A 14,560-nucleotide genomic window follows, 5' to 3' on the forward strand; every position below is an offset into this window, starting at 1 on the left:
CGTTGGGGCAGCCTGGTGGAGACTGGGTGCCTGGAGCCCTAGCACTGTCACCTTGCCTTGAGCAGTCTTATTTCATCAACCCCAGTGTGGCCTACAGATGCTATCGTCTTCTGTAGGTACCATGTTATGGATCTAGCCATCTGCATGTATGCCAACCACAGGGATACAAATCCAAACCGGGCCAGGTGAACACTAGACATTGTGCATTACTTTCATGTTTGCCTTTCCTGTTTTCTGGCCTCTTATCTTTGTTAGAAAACAAAACTTAGAAGCAAACCAAGAAGCAGAGTTGTGTGTGGGGGTGTGTGTGTATGTGTGTGCGTGTGTGAGTGGGTGGGTATATGTGGATTATTAGAGAATAAAAAAGGTATTGTGTATGCTCTCATTAGCCAGCCAAAATACCATCCCACTCTGACCAATTAGGAAACAGTCTTTTGTAGGAAGATTACCTACCTGAGGCCACATGCTAAGGGACAGAGCTGAGATTCCAATCCAAGGCTGTCTGGCTCCAGGGACACATACTTGATTCCTTACTATTGCCACATCCCTTCTTCCCAATGTTCCACCAGTTAGGATTGAAAACCCCCAATCTCCAATTAGAGAACAAGTTCTGAGGCAGCCATGGGGTGCGCCTCTCAGAACTCCCCTGAACAGGGAACCGCCACAAGGAGTACAGGCAGGCCACTGCCTCCAGCTGCAGCAACTTTGGAGTGATGTTTGGGGCAAGGACAGGCTCACTTTGGGTGAGTCTGGCACAAGTACTAGAGCCTGGCCGTCTCTGCCCAGCCTGGGACTCCTCTGTGGAAAGTCTATGAGCCGGAGCTCCCCACCAAGCTGGCCAGGATGGTCTCAGAGCTGTGCTGCAGTCTGAGGCTCTTCCTGCCTGATCCTCTGTTCTTGCTCCTCTCATAACGTCAGACACACACAATCACAGATGTGGTCTAAAGGCTCACCCTACTTGCTCCTGCTCTGTCATCCCTTTATCATTCATAGGCATAACTCCTGATAGCTCTCTTGCACTCCTAACTCTCTCGTTACTTGTTCCCTGACATAAGATCCCTGAGAGAATTGTCATACCACATAATTCTGTTTATCCTCCATAGCACTTAGTACAATATTTTGTGCAAAATGAGTTTCTTGACTTTTTTTTTTGGATGAACACGTCATTTTACATGTGGCAAATGAGTGGTTTCAATGTCTTCTTATACTAGTTCTGGAAAAGCTTTGGGCTCAAAGGCTCAGTAGGACACAGGTCAAGGACAGCTTTAGAGCATCAGACTCACCTGCAGATTTTGTTTAAGTAACAGTTCTTGGGCCCTCTGCTCAAAGATTACTACTCAGAGGCATATAGGGCCAGGACACTTCATTTTTAATGAGCATCCACAGTGGATTCTGCAGGGTCCTCAGACCATATTGGAGAAACACAACCTTTAGGAATGACTATTCAGCTCCAAAGGTCTTTTCTTTCTTCATCACTACCACATTTGTTGGTATGGTTGGTTGTCCCTGTGAATTTAGAAGAATCTTGGCACATTCTATGACCAGGATTTTTCTATCTCCTGAACATGTTCCATTCTGCATTTAAGAATGGATAGGGCTGCAAGGGTAGGGTGTAAAGATTGCCTTGAACCTGGAAGAGACATAAGTTGGTGGTATCACCAGCTGACATCTGGATATGCATCAGGATTACAAAAGGTAAGCGGTTAGCCTTATTTCACAGTGTGGATTGCTAGCAGGTGAGTCACTGCGGTTATAGTAGTTCAGTTTAGTCCAACCCTGTCCCTTTGTTATCCCAGCAGAATGTCTTCTTTTCATCTCTTAACCTCCTTCAAGGGTAATCTCAAACATCGCTTTCTGACTTTCCCAAGTGTATATCTTCTTCCTATATCCCATTACCCCTGGTACTTCATTTCATGGCTATACATTACCTTTAAATTGGTTACTTTATGTATCCTCCCCACCACCATTCACCTGAACATTCTTTGGGAGCAAAGTCAATTTCTTTTCATCTCTTTCTTCACTCCAGTGCCTACCCCAGTACCTAGCATATGGCATGAGCTGAATTGATGGAATGAAGGACAGGGATGAATGGGTAGACAGAAACAAGGAAGAATGGGAGGGTGGAAGTAGGAATAAACTAAAGGTGAGCAGATCCCTTTGTCTCAGTGCCTCATTTCACTTGACTTCCCACACCCATGTCGAATATCACTTTAGCTTAAAAATAAATGATTATGTCACAGAAATATGTATTTACCTTCTTCATAGTTTCAACTGATTTAGGTTTATTTCAAGCAAATTAAAAATACTTATGAGAACATTTTTTAAAAGTAAAATAAAAAAAAATTCCATCAAGATGAAAATTTAGATTGTAGGAGGAAGTGTGAGGTAATGGGCTTTGGAATCAATTAGTCTGAGGTTAAAAATCCCACTTTGTTACTTACTGCTTATGTAGTTTCAGTATCCTCTTATGTAAAATGGGACCAATAATACTTACATCATAACAGTTGTATAAACCCAAGCCAAGTGCCTGACATATAGTAAGGGCTCAACAAATATTAATTATCTTCTTCCTCTTTTGCCAAAACTTAATAGAATCCTTGTTCTTGGAGACCATACCCATGTCATAATTATTTTTTAAATTTCTAAATGCATATACATGGGTCAGATGCTCAGTAAGTACATGTTAGATGAATGAGAACATAGTTTTATGGCTTCTGGTTATCTCAAATTCTAATTTTAGTTTGCTTCAGTGTTAGGAAGAGAATTTAAAAGCATAGCAATATGACTCACAAGATTAAGATTTTTCTATCCAGAAATCTTGATTTAAATCTTCAGTGGTTGACTTTTGAGAGGAGTGCAAACGTTGGCATTATCTTTTTTATTAGCAATTTGTAAAGAACTGGGATCTCACACAGTTCGGTGCAGCTCAAAGATGTACCGAGCAAAGAATAAATTTCCTGCCCACGCAAACTGAAGGCAAAAACCCACAAGCTGTCTTATATTATTCTGACAGCCCGAGCAAGGTTTCTTCTTTTTCTTATAAAGCTACTTGACAAAATTATCAGAATTTTCCACTGTGCAGAATTTTTACTTTGTGGAGTTGTTAAAGCTGATGATGTATTTGTTTTATGAGAGACTACAGACTCAGAGTTACAGAAACTCCAGCCATTCAGCAAATGAAATTTCCTTTTTAAGCCTTCAAGTGATTTGATCTTGACTATGATCTTGATATGATATGACCAGTGATATGATCTTGACTGGGTCCACTCACAGCTCTCTCAAAGATGCACTTCACAGGATACGAATACTTAGTACTCACAACTGTTGTGTACTCAAAACTACACACAACTCACAACTGTTGTGTACTCCCCTACTACATGTGTGGTCCAGGTCAAAATGGGCCAGCCCTCCTCCAAACCCAGCTGGAGCCCACCTCATATTTAAAATGGACTTCAACGGGCAAAGGGGTTCAGTAGAGGTCATTCTGCTTCCAGCTCCATGTATTGGAATCCATCAGTGTAGAAGTGAGAGGGTTATAGAAATCTAATATTCTCATTAAAGCTAAGTGCTAGGCCAAGAGCAAGGAGACTCTTCTGTTGAGCATTAGTTCTGTGAGAGGCACTTGTTCTGTATTCGTATATCTTATTTATACCCTCTTTCCAAGAGGAGTATAAACCTACTTGAGAAGACATAGGACAAGTGGGGATGCTATACAACAGGAAATAAAGATGAGATCAGAAGAAGCGGGGGTACACAACGGACAAGCTGCAGTATGCTTCCTAGCAGTGGGATACAAACCCAGTTTGGAAATTCCTACCAGCCAATGAATGATAACTCTACGTGGTTTTGGACTCATTGTCCAAAAGCAAAAGCAAAGCTGCTGCTCTGAAACACACAGCAATTCCTGGTATTGAGACTCAAGGGAGACACTTCCACCCCCATAACGCTGGAAGGGGTTTTAGTGTATTACACAAGCCAGGCACGCTTGAATGTGACCCTGTCAATGCTGTCATTCTTCTGGTCTCATTCTTCAGAACCCTATATACAAAGAAAAATAGCAGAATTGGAATCAAGTTATCACTTGATTAAATATGCTCACTACTCGATATTCCCACCCCCCATCTCCCTACCCCAAGTCAAGGCTATCTGGTAAAAGCCTCTTTGGCATAAAGTTAAGGCTTGAAGCAGAAGTCTTTAAGCCTCCCATCTCCTCCTGGAAATGCACATGTAGGTGTGCCTACAAGATGGAGTCAGGTCCCCCAAATTATCTGAGTCTGCTTGCCTCCCCTAGTACATGGAGTGGGAGAAAGAACAGGGCATAGCTAACCTTGGAAGAAGGATGATGTTAGCTGTGTAAAGAACCACCCCAAATGTAGTGGCAAAAAATAATAGTAGTCTGTTACTACTATTGTCTCTCAGAGGGTTGACTGGGCTCAGCTGGGTGATTCCCTCTCAGAGTTTCTCACACTGTTGCAACCAGATGGTAGCTGGGACTGGAATCATCTCAGAGGCTTCCTCACACATGTGTCCTGTGGTTGATGTTGGCCATCATCTGAGACTGCAGCTGGGACTGCCAGCTGGAACACCTACACCAGGCTCCTCCCCGTGCTTGACAGCCGGGATCCCAGAGCGCATGTCCCAGTGGGTAGATGGATAGATAGATATGGAGAGATATAGATAGATAGAGAATAGATAGACAGATGGACACACAGAGATGGTGGGGGAGTGGAGAGAGAGACACGCCAGACAAACATGTATTGTCTTTCCTTTTTAAAATGAACTTTATTTCAGAATACTTTTAGATTTACAGGAAAGTTGCAAAGAAAGTACAGAGAATTTCTGTACATCCCTCACCCAGTTTCAGTTCCCTCTAATGTTGCCATCTTTCATTCCTGTGGTACATTTGTTAAAGATAAAAAAAAATAACAGTTCATAACTATTAATCAAACTCTAGACTTTTCGAAGATTTCACTGATTTTTCCATTAATGTCTTTTTTCTTTCTGTTCCAGAATCCAACCCAGGATCGCTCATTGCATTTATTTTTATGTCTCCTTATTCTCTTCTGGTTTATGACAGCTCCTCAGTTTTGTTTATCATGACAGTGACAGTTTTGAGAAGTACTAGTCAGCTCTTTTGCAAAATGTGCCTCGAATTGGATTTGTCTGATATTTTTTTCCATAATTAGACTGACAAGATGGGTTTTTGGAAAGAACACCACAGAGGTAAAGGGTGCTTCCCATCTCACCACACCTGGGCGACGTGACATCCATCTGCTATCACTGCGATGGTAACTTTAATCACCTGGTTAAGGTCAGGTTTGCAGTATTTCTCCACAAATTGCTATTCTTTCCCCTTCTATATTCTATTGTTTTGAAACAAGTCGCTAATCTAGCCCATGCTCAAAAGGAAGGCTGTAGTATCTATACATATTATTTTGAATTTCCTGTATGGCAGATCTGTCTCTCCTTCCTCACTTTTTAAAATTTATGTAATTGAGGACTCATGTATATTTATTTTATACTTTGGCTTATAAGCCAAAACTATGTTATTATATTGCTCAATTTTTTCCAGCTTTCGGCATTGGGGATCTTTTAGTTTACCTCCTGTGTTCCTTTGGCACAACCCCGTCTTTTAGGAGTTTTTCTGGAGCACTTCCTTATATTCTGCTATTATAAGATGTTTCTAGGATCACTTGTATTTCTCTTTCCTTATACCCTAAAGTCAGTTATTTCTACAAAGAGCCCTGATTCCTTGTATTATAGAATGATATTCTGTCACCTTTTATGGCCTCACCTCAAGTCATGTAGTATCTCTTTATGGATGAGAAAGTCACAGGTATCCACCCAGGTTTAAAGGTGAAGGACAGAGGCCCCATGTTTTAATGGAGGAGTGAAAAGGAGACATTGTAAGAAGAGTCTCAGCATGATGTATTGCTATGGCCATGTTTGGAAAATGCAAGCTGTCACAGGTGGTCAGAGTATCTTAATGAGAAGGCAAAATCTGAGCAAAGACTTAGAGGAGGTGAGGAAGTCAGCCATGCGGCTATTTGTGGGAAAAATGTTCCAGAGAGAGGTAACAATTAAAGCAAAGGCTTTACAATGAGAAACAGCCAAGGGGCTATCATAGCTGATGGAGGAGTGATGAGGAGAGTCCTAGAAGATGAGGATGGAGCAGAGAGATTATAAAGGGCCTAGAGGACATTCTGAGGATTTGAGCGAGCAGACACGGCAGGGTATGAAGTGATGACATGACTTGACTTACATTTAAAAGTGATGACAATAGCTATTCTGTTGAGAAATGACTTCAGGAGACAAAGGTAGAAGGAGGCGAACCAGTCAGGCGGCTACGCCAGTAATCTACACAGAGGCGAGGGTGGCCCGCAGCATGGCGATGGCAGTGCACGCCGCCCAGAGTGGTTAGATTGCAAACACCTTCTGAAGCTAAAGCTAAAATCTCCGGCTGGACTGGAGATGGGACATAAGAGAGAGGAACATCAAAGAGGACTTTAAAGTTTGGCCTGAGGAACTGCAGGGGTGAAGTCGCCATCAATTGAGATGACCATGGATGGGGAAGAGACCGGAAGACCAGGAGCTTGTTTTTGGAGATGCTGATGTCCAGATTTCTACTAGACATCGAAGTAGAGATGTCAAGTAAGCCTTGGGTATACAAATCTGGAGTTCAGGAAAGGAGTCTGGTCTGGAAATATCCATTTGGATGTGATTGCACAGAGATTTGTATTTCAGGTCATAATGAGATCACCAAGGAAATGAGTAAAGATATAGGAAAAAAAATCAAGAACCAGGGCACCTGAACATTAGAAGAAACCAACCAAACAAGCTGAGGAGGAAGTGGAAGTAACAGATGAAATGCACTAAAACCCAGGAGTGTGTGATGTCTGGGAAGCAAGTGAAGAAAGTGCGTCATGGAGGAAAGCATCATCAACTATCTAATGAGGTCGCTCAGTCAGTAAAATGAGGACCCAGGATCTAACCACTGGATTAAGCAATATGGAGGTTGTTAATTTTTCTTGACAAGAACCATTTAGATAGAATTATTGGGCTGAAAGGCTGAGTGTAGCTCTTTTGAGAGAATGTGAGGAGAGAAATTGGAGATAGTGCAGCTATTTCTTTGAGGAATTTTGCCTCAAAGTAATAAAAGAATTGTGTGGTTAACTGGTGAGTGGTTAACTGGTAAAGAGGAGGTTTACATGCCCATAGGAATAAGACAGTAACAAAGTAAAAGGCTGGTGGTTTAAGAGAGAGGTAGCAATTGCTGGAGCAATTTCCTTGCACAGGTGAGGGAACCTGGGGTCTGGTGCACAGGCTGTTGGTAGAAACACATATAATTCCTGCCAGGAAGGCACAATATATGGGTGCAGATGCTGGCAAGTTCATATGGCATTGGGCAGGGGGGTTGGGGGAAGTAACTCAAAATTCTCTTCTAATTGATTTAGTTTTTCCAGTGAAGTAGGGAGCAAGGTCATCAGCTGAAAGTGAGAATGTAGGAGGATGTGTTGGAGGTTTGAGGAAAGAGGAAAAGATGTAGAATAGGCACCTCACAGCGTGGTAGAATGAGTGGGTTACTGAAGTGCTGTTGTCTTAAATTCAAAGTGAGGTCAGTGAGAACGGCTCTGTTTTCTCCATCCACTTCAAGGGCAGGGGCGAGTAGGCAGAGGTGGATTTAATAGGAGTGAGGAGGAAGACAGAAATGCCACTCTTGCCAATAATATTTACAAAAATTAGGCAACCTAATAAATAAGCTCTTGGTTAATAAAGACAGTCATGAGTTTCATAGTCTTTTTTCTTATAACAGCCTTCAATGAAGGTCTCTGGCTTCTTACAGCAAGGCACAATGCTGACATTAAATATTGTTCTGTGATAGTCCCATTGAAGATGGGATCAACACCCCTGCCCCCAGAATTTATCTCATAGGTGATAACACATGAACACTGAGAGAATCTGCAGAGATTATGACTCACACCTTGTGGTCTTCTGGGGAGAACAGTGCGGTCACCCCAGCAGGGCTGAGAATGGCTGACAGAAAGGGAGAGGTGAGTGGCTTTTGTAATGTGTACGGTTAGGAGGCAGGATGAGGTGAGCTTCCTCACTAGCACCAAGGGAGAAAAGGTACTGGCTTCCATAGAGGCTCACTCAGATGTGGAACAAAAAGGAGAAAGCGGGGAGCGTGGGACCCAAAAGCTGTCAGCTGTCAAACATCAAAAATGGAGCCAGAGTCTTCATCACAAATCTATGCCACAAAGCTAATAGGCAACACATGTAGCATGGTGCTTAAGGTCTTTAGCTTTGGAGTCAGATTGGAGTTTAAATCCTAGCTCTTTAGCTCTGAAGTGCTTATGAACTGTGACCTTAGGCAAATTACTGAGTTAGTTTCTCTGCTATGTCACAGTTTCTCAGCTGGAAAAGGGCCACAAAAGTAGGTAACTCCTGGGTTGTTGCAAGGCTTAATAAATGTTGGTAAACATACTATTTTCTGAAAGTTTTGTGATTGACATTTCTGTTTCAGATATGTGTGATTTTCATGGCTGAATTATGTCATGTTGCCAAAGGCTCGGAATATGTTATTTTTCAAATAATTTATATCTTTTAATTTTGAGAGCATTACATAACACTAAAAACTAACTTTTACCTTTATGTTCCATTCTGTTTAAGCTTCTCTAATAGTTCATATTTAGAAAACAAAACTTAACAAAAATCTGGGGAAAAAATCTTAGGCGAGTCAGTTTTTGAAGTCAGGTGTTTTTCTTTGTTTTTTTTTATCTTCACTCTAGGATATATTTATTGATTTGAGAGAGAGAGAGAGAGAGAGAGAGAGAGAGAGAGAGAGAGATGAGGGAGACACATTGACCGGTTTCTTCCTATATGCACCCCAACGGAGGGATTGTGCCATCTAGGTAAGTGCCCTGACCAGGGATCAAATCCACAACTTTTGGGGTACACGATGATGCTCCACCCAACTGAGCCACTCAGCTAAGGTGAATGGTTCTTTTAATTTAGGTATTTTTATTAATGTTTGAAGTTTAATTTTTCATAGATTTCCTTTACATCATAGGATATATTTAGTTCATTTTGAGAAAGTAAAAGCATGACTTTTGACAGTTTATTCACATCTCCTACATGTTCAACACTTTAATTCATTCATTCCTTAAATATATTGAGCTCCAACCTTGTTTGAAACAATGGCATAGGCCCAGGGATTATGCTCTGTGAACAAGCAGATACCAACTCTCCTTTTGTGGGAGTTGGTAGTCTAGTGGGTTTGATGGACAATCAGATAATCCCATTCTAACAATCATGGTTTATATTTTCAAAAGACAGAAATGACCTCTGGTTAACATGAGAGGAAGAGGCAGGGTGGGAATGATCCTGCATAGCCCACGGATACCATGTTCCTGTCACACTTAGAAAATGGAGTGTTGTTAAGGGAGCCAGGGTGCCTGAACCAGGTCAAAGCCCCATCAAGACTTTCCTGCTGTCGCCACTGAACCCGCTATGGACATCACTGCCACCACAAGACATCAGTGTACTGCTCTGCTACCGCTGTGGCCGCAAGGAGTCCTAAGCTGCCCTTGCTTCTTCATGGCACTCGTTCTACACTACTCACCCAGCAGCAGGTGCATCCAGCTGGCGGAGCCCTCAGCCTATGCTCACAGCCTTGCTGTCCGACGGAGTAGGTCAAAAAGAGGAGCTTTTTGTTTTCTGTGCTGGAAGGTAAGAAATGCTGGACAACCAACCAACTAGCCAAATAAATTAATATTCATAACACACAAAAAGAAAAAAATAATAACAAATGTTAAGTGGTTTCAAGGGGCAACAGCATCTTTTGGTGCCTCCCAGGCTTCCCCAGGGCTTGAACTGCTGTTGGCACGGCCGCGTGGGGAGGCCTCTTCATCCTGGGCAGTGTTTCCTGCATTTCCATTATTCCCGTGCCTCTTCCCTGGTATCACATCTGGATTCACATTCACGACCACTCTTTTACTTAAATACATCTCCTTATATATCACAAATGGAAAGCCAGCATCATTTGCTATTCACTGAAGGTCAAAGTAAGAATAGGCACAATGAAACCAAACAAAGTTCTGAAGATCTAGCTAGATGCTTTGCTGAAGTTTCTGAGGCTATGGTCCACTTTGGCAAGTGTTAGGTATTGAAAACATTATAGCACCAATCAGAGACTTTATACTCAACCTTATTAGAAAAATTAAAAGAGGATGGAAGAGGGACAAATTTTCAAACTTTGTATTTTTGTGTTTTGTAAAATGCTCTCTGGGCATGAATTAAAATTAACTTTTATACAATTAGTAGTACATATTCATACTTTGAATGATAAATATTAGAAAGAATGTGGGCTTAAATATGGGGAGGATTTAAGTATGAATTTCACCTCCAACACTTATCAGCTCTGATGTTAGGGCCATTATGTAACCTCTCTGAGCCTCAGTCTGCCCATCTGTAAAATGGGTGCAATAGTATCAATTTTCCTGGTGTATGAAATAGATTACTGTGTCCCAAACTATGCTGTGCATATAAATCACTGGGATGTTTTTAAAATGTATATTCTGATTGAGTAGGTCTGGGTGAGACCTGAGATCATGCATTTCTAATAAAATCCCAGGTGATGCCGATGCTGTCACTTTGTGGACTATGCTTTCAAGTAGCAAGGTTATAATTCTGTGTTGTCAGTGTGGTAGTTACCAGCCACATGTGGCTATCAAACCCTTGAAATGTGGGCTAGTGCACCCACCAAGAAATGGGATGCGTTGCCCTGACCGGTGTGGCTCTTTGGAATGAGCGCCAGCCTGCAAACCAAAAGGTCACTGGTCCGATACCCAGTCAGGGCGCATGCCTGGGTTGCGGGCCAGGTTTCCAGTTGGTGTCATGTGAGAGGCAGTGACACAGCGATGTTTCTCTCCCTCTATTCCTCCCTTCCCCTCTCTCTAAAAGTAAATAAATAAAATCTTTAAGAAAAAGAAATGCGATACTTTAATTTTAATTTTTAAAAACTGATACTTGATTCAGTCATTAGAAAAACAGTTTTTAGTATATGTGGAACAACTTGTAAGTCTACCTTTTCAGCTGTTAATTTTATGAAATCTCAATAACTGAAAATCTATTTCCAATAAAAATTTAATGTCTGAATGGAGATATGCGCCGAGTGTAAAATAAACAGATTTTAACGATAGTTAAAAAAAGAATTAATAAATTTTCTATTGATTGCATATTGATAATACTTTGGGTATGTTTGGAAATGTACTTTTAAAATTAATTTCATCTGTTTCTTTTTCCTTTTTTATGTGGCTACCAGAAAATTTAAAGTTACCTATGTGGCACATGCCATATTCCCATTGGCAGGGCAGGCACACAGTGGGGCAGCGCCTGGCTGTCAGCTCCCTTCCTCCTGTCTACATCGTGTGGGTGACCTCTGGCTGGAAAGAGGAAGTAAGGTCGTGGTAAGGGACAAACTTTCTTCCTTCCCAGCAAGAGGCTTTCTAAAAGCCAACAAGAGAAGCAAGCTCTTCAGTTCACAGACTATTTCTTCTTCTGTGGATTATTTCTATTACATTCCAGGGCAGGCTCTGCTTTTGGGAGAGGCGAAAAGGAACATGTTAGTAGTCCAAAGCGAGGTGATCAAAGCTGGCTATCATAAGAAGATGCTCACTTCTCAAGAGTTAAGGGTCATGGCAAAGGGCCCACTCGGCCCAGCCTCCTCCATGACATGAAGGGGAGTCCATTAAAACAGCATGCACTCCCGCAAATGTGTGGCATTATTTCCTGGTCGACTTGGCAGTTCCAAAAAAGGCTAAAGTCTAATAAAGAGCATTAACAAAGGCATTTGCAAATTTGACAACAACCAAGACATTAGCAAAAAGAGGTAGAGAGAAATGAAAATTTCTTTTCTCGTATCACAAATAATAACACTAACCTCACTCTTGCCCCTGTTATGAAAAAAAGGTTTTTTTTTTAACCAACTCAGGCAAATATTTACATGTAGAATCAGAGCTGGCAACAAATGAAAGGAAACTACTAAGGCCAGCAAAAACTGCTTCTGTATCAGAGGCTTGGAGACTACAGCTCTCAATTAACCTTTCTAAATAGGAGGTGACAGCCTTGCATGGAAAATGTGGGGGGAGACAAAAATGTGTCTGAAGAACGTTTGACTACAAGTAAACAGCCTCAATAAAAAATGTTAAATCAGATGTTGCCTCCACATTTCACAGCACAAAGTACACAGTAAAATGCACTGTATAGTTAAAAGGCTCAAACCAAAGAAGTCATGAAACTATTTTAGTTTAGTGATGATTCAACTTCACGTTATTAGTTCTGCTGGCATAAGAAAGAGAATTTTTTTTTTTTTCTAATTTTGTTAAGTCTTGACATGAAATTGTGTAGTTGGCAGTGAAGGTATAACTTTAAAGATCTTCAAGTCTTAGCCTTTCTGTCACCAAACCAAACCATGAGAAAACATTTACTAGGTATATTATTCACTAAAAAGTTCAATGTCCCTTTGGTAACCCTCCAAAAAAATTATTTTCACAAAATAGTACAGTAAATATTCCATTCAGGATTTATTTTGCTTTATTTTAAATTTTTTATTACTTTGTAGAGAGAGAGAGAGGGAAGGAGGGAGGAGGTGGAGAGAGGGAGGGAGAGAGAAACATCGATTGGTTGCCTCCTTATATGCACCCTGCCTGGGAATTGTACCCGCAACCTGCCTGACTGGGAATTGAATCCACATTTTGGTCTATAGCACGACACTCCAACCAACAGAGCCACACAGGACAGGACAGGATTTATTTTGCTTTAAATGGACGCAAAAGGGAGGTGAATTTAACAAATTCATAGCATAATCACGATTGTAAGGGGAAAAGGTTTATACTAGAACAGACCTTGTTAGAAACACGTATTTACAAGCCAGTTAATTTCATTGTCAGTTTCCAATAATCCAATAATCTACCCAAAAGTTATTCTTGTCTGAATGCCTTTACATATGTAAAAGCAATACAATCCCACATCTCAAAGAATCTAGTTAAGAGAAGCCTGCTCTAGAGAGATTTTAAATGTATTTTAAACACCTATTATTCAATGAATCCTAAAGTGTAGTGAATTCAGAGCTATTGCTTACCTGATGAGCTTTAGATCATGGCATGAACATCTGTCCCCTCTGCTCCTTTGCACCAGCTGTCTTTTCTGAGTGGACTGTCTTGTCTTTCTGAGCTAGCAGAGCCCTGTCCGTCTCTCCATTTCTCAGCACTGGGATTTCTCTGTTAGGCCTTCCTTAACTCTGGATTCCCAAGCTGTTCCAGTTAATCCTCCAACACACTCTGTTTGGGAACATTATTGCATTTACCACCTTATTAGAATTGTTCCCATATCAGCCTCAGAGCTCTCGGACAGATGGAGAAATCATTTATCTGAAACGTCGTTCTCTCAACTTACGAGGGTCCTGCGGAAGAGAGGCTCCAGCCATGGATGTTCCATCCTACAGTCCTCTTTGGGAAACAGTCTTTATCAAATAGTTGCTGGAGCCTTTACTCACCTAGTTATCCTCACCTTCACTTTTCTTTCTCAGATTCTCTGCTTCTTCCCTTCAGCTTGTCTGGTCACTAAGATTCATAGACCATGCCTTACACATTCATATATGTGGATTTTTTTTTCTTTTTAGGTGTCTGCTTTCCCTCTCTACAGTTTGGATTGCATTAGGCTATTCCTAAATCCATCAGACACTAATTGTGGACAGTTCTGCAGACATGAGCAGTGGTATTAACTCACAGAATAAAAATTCTAAATATTTTAAGTCTGGATGATGGGGTGAAGGGTAGTTTTCTTTGTCATTACTTTCGTTATTTCATAATAAGCATGGATTATTTTTATAATCTGAAATAAAAACCAAACCTATTTATATTTGGGAATGTTTCATAACCAATATAATCCAAAATCTCCCATATCGAATCCAATGATAAAAGGTAATGTTTCAAAAGGGAAAAGTGTAAAAAGCTATTTTTCTTCATAAATCTATAATTCTTTTGTTCTGTCTTCATATCAACTCAATTAGTCTTATAATAAATCTCAAAAGAGCTTAGTATTTTTACACTACTAAAAATTCTCCATTTATTTAGTAAAGATCCAATTGTGAGTTATGAATTACCCATGTCATCTGCTTTCCAATGCTATAGGCTGTTTTCTTTTCCAGAAACTGAAGATAAAAGGAACACAAAATTAAAATTATTTAGTCCAGTCATTTGTTATTTGTGTCAAGTAATGTTTTGAAGGGGAAATTTGAAATTTGTAACTAAAATAAATTTTATTTATTTACCCATTCATTTCATGCATCTTCTAGTTCCACAATTAAGATCCATTGCAAAATCTTTTCCTGATAAACCAAACCAAATCTACAACCTACAACATAAAACTACCTCCATATGCATGTTTTAAGATTGTACAGTTGTCAATGGTCAAGTTTTATCATATTCTCGGTTCCTGAAGAAAGGAAAACCAGGGATGCAAAATACAATACCTTTCAAATGGTCTCTGTAAATTTGTT

Source organism: Pteronotus mesoamericanus, unplaced genomic scaffold, assembly GCF_021234165.1.
Source record: "Pteronotus mesoamericanus isolate MK-2021 breed Mesoamerican mustached bat unplaced genomic scaffold, CSHL_Meso_final contig_56, whole genome shotgun sequence".
NCBI lineage: Eukaryota > Metazoa > Chordata > Mammalia > Chiroptera > Mormoopidae > Pteronotus > Pteronotus mesoamericanus.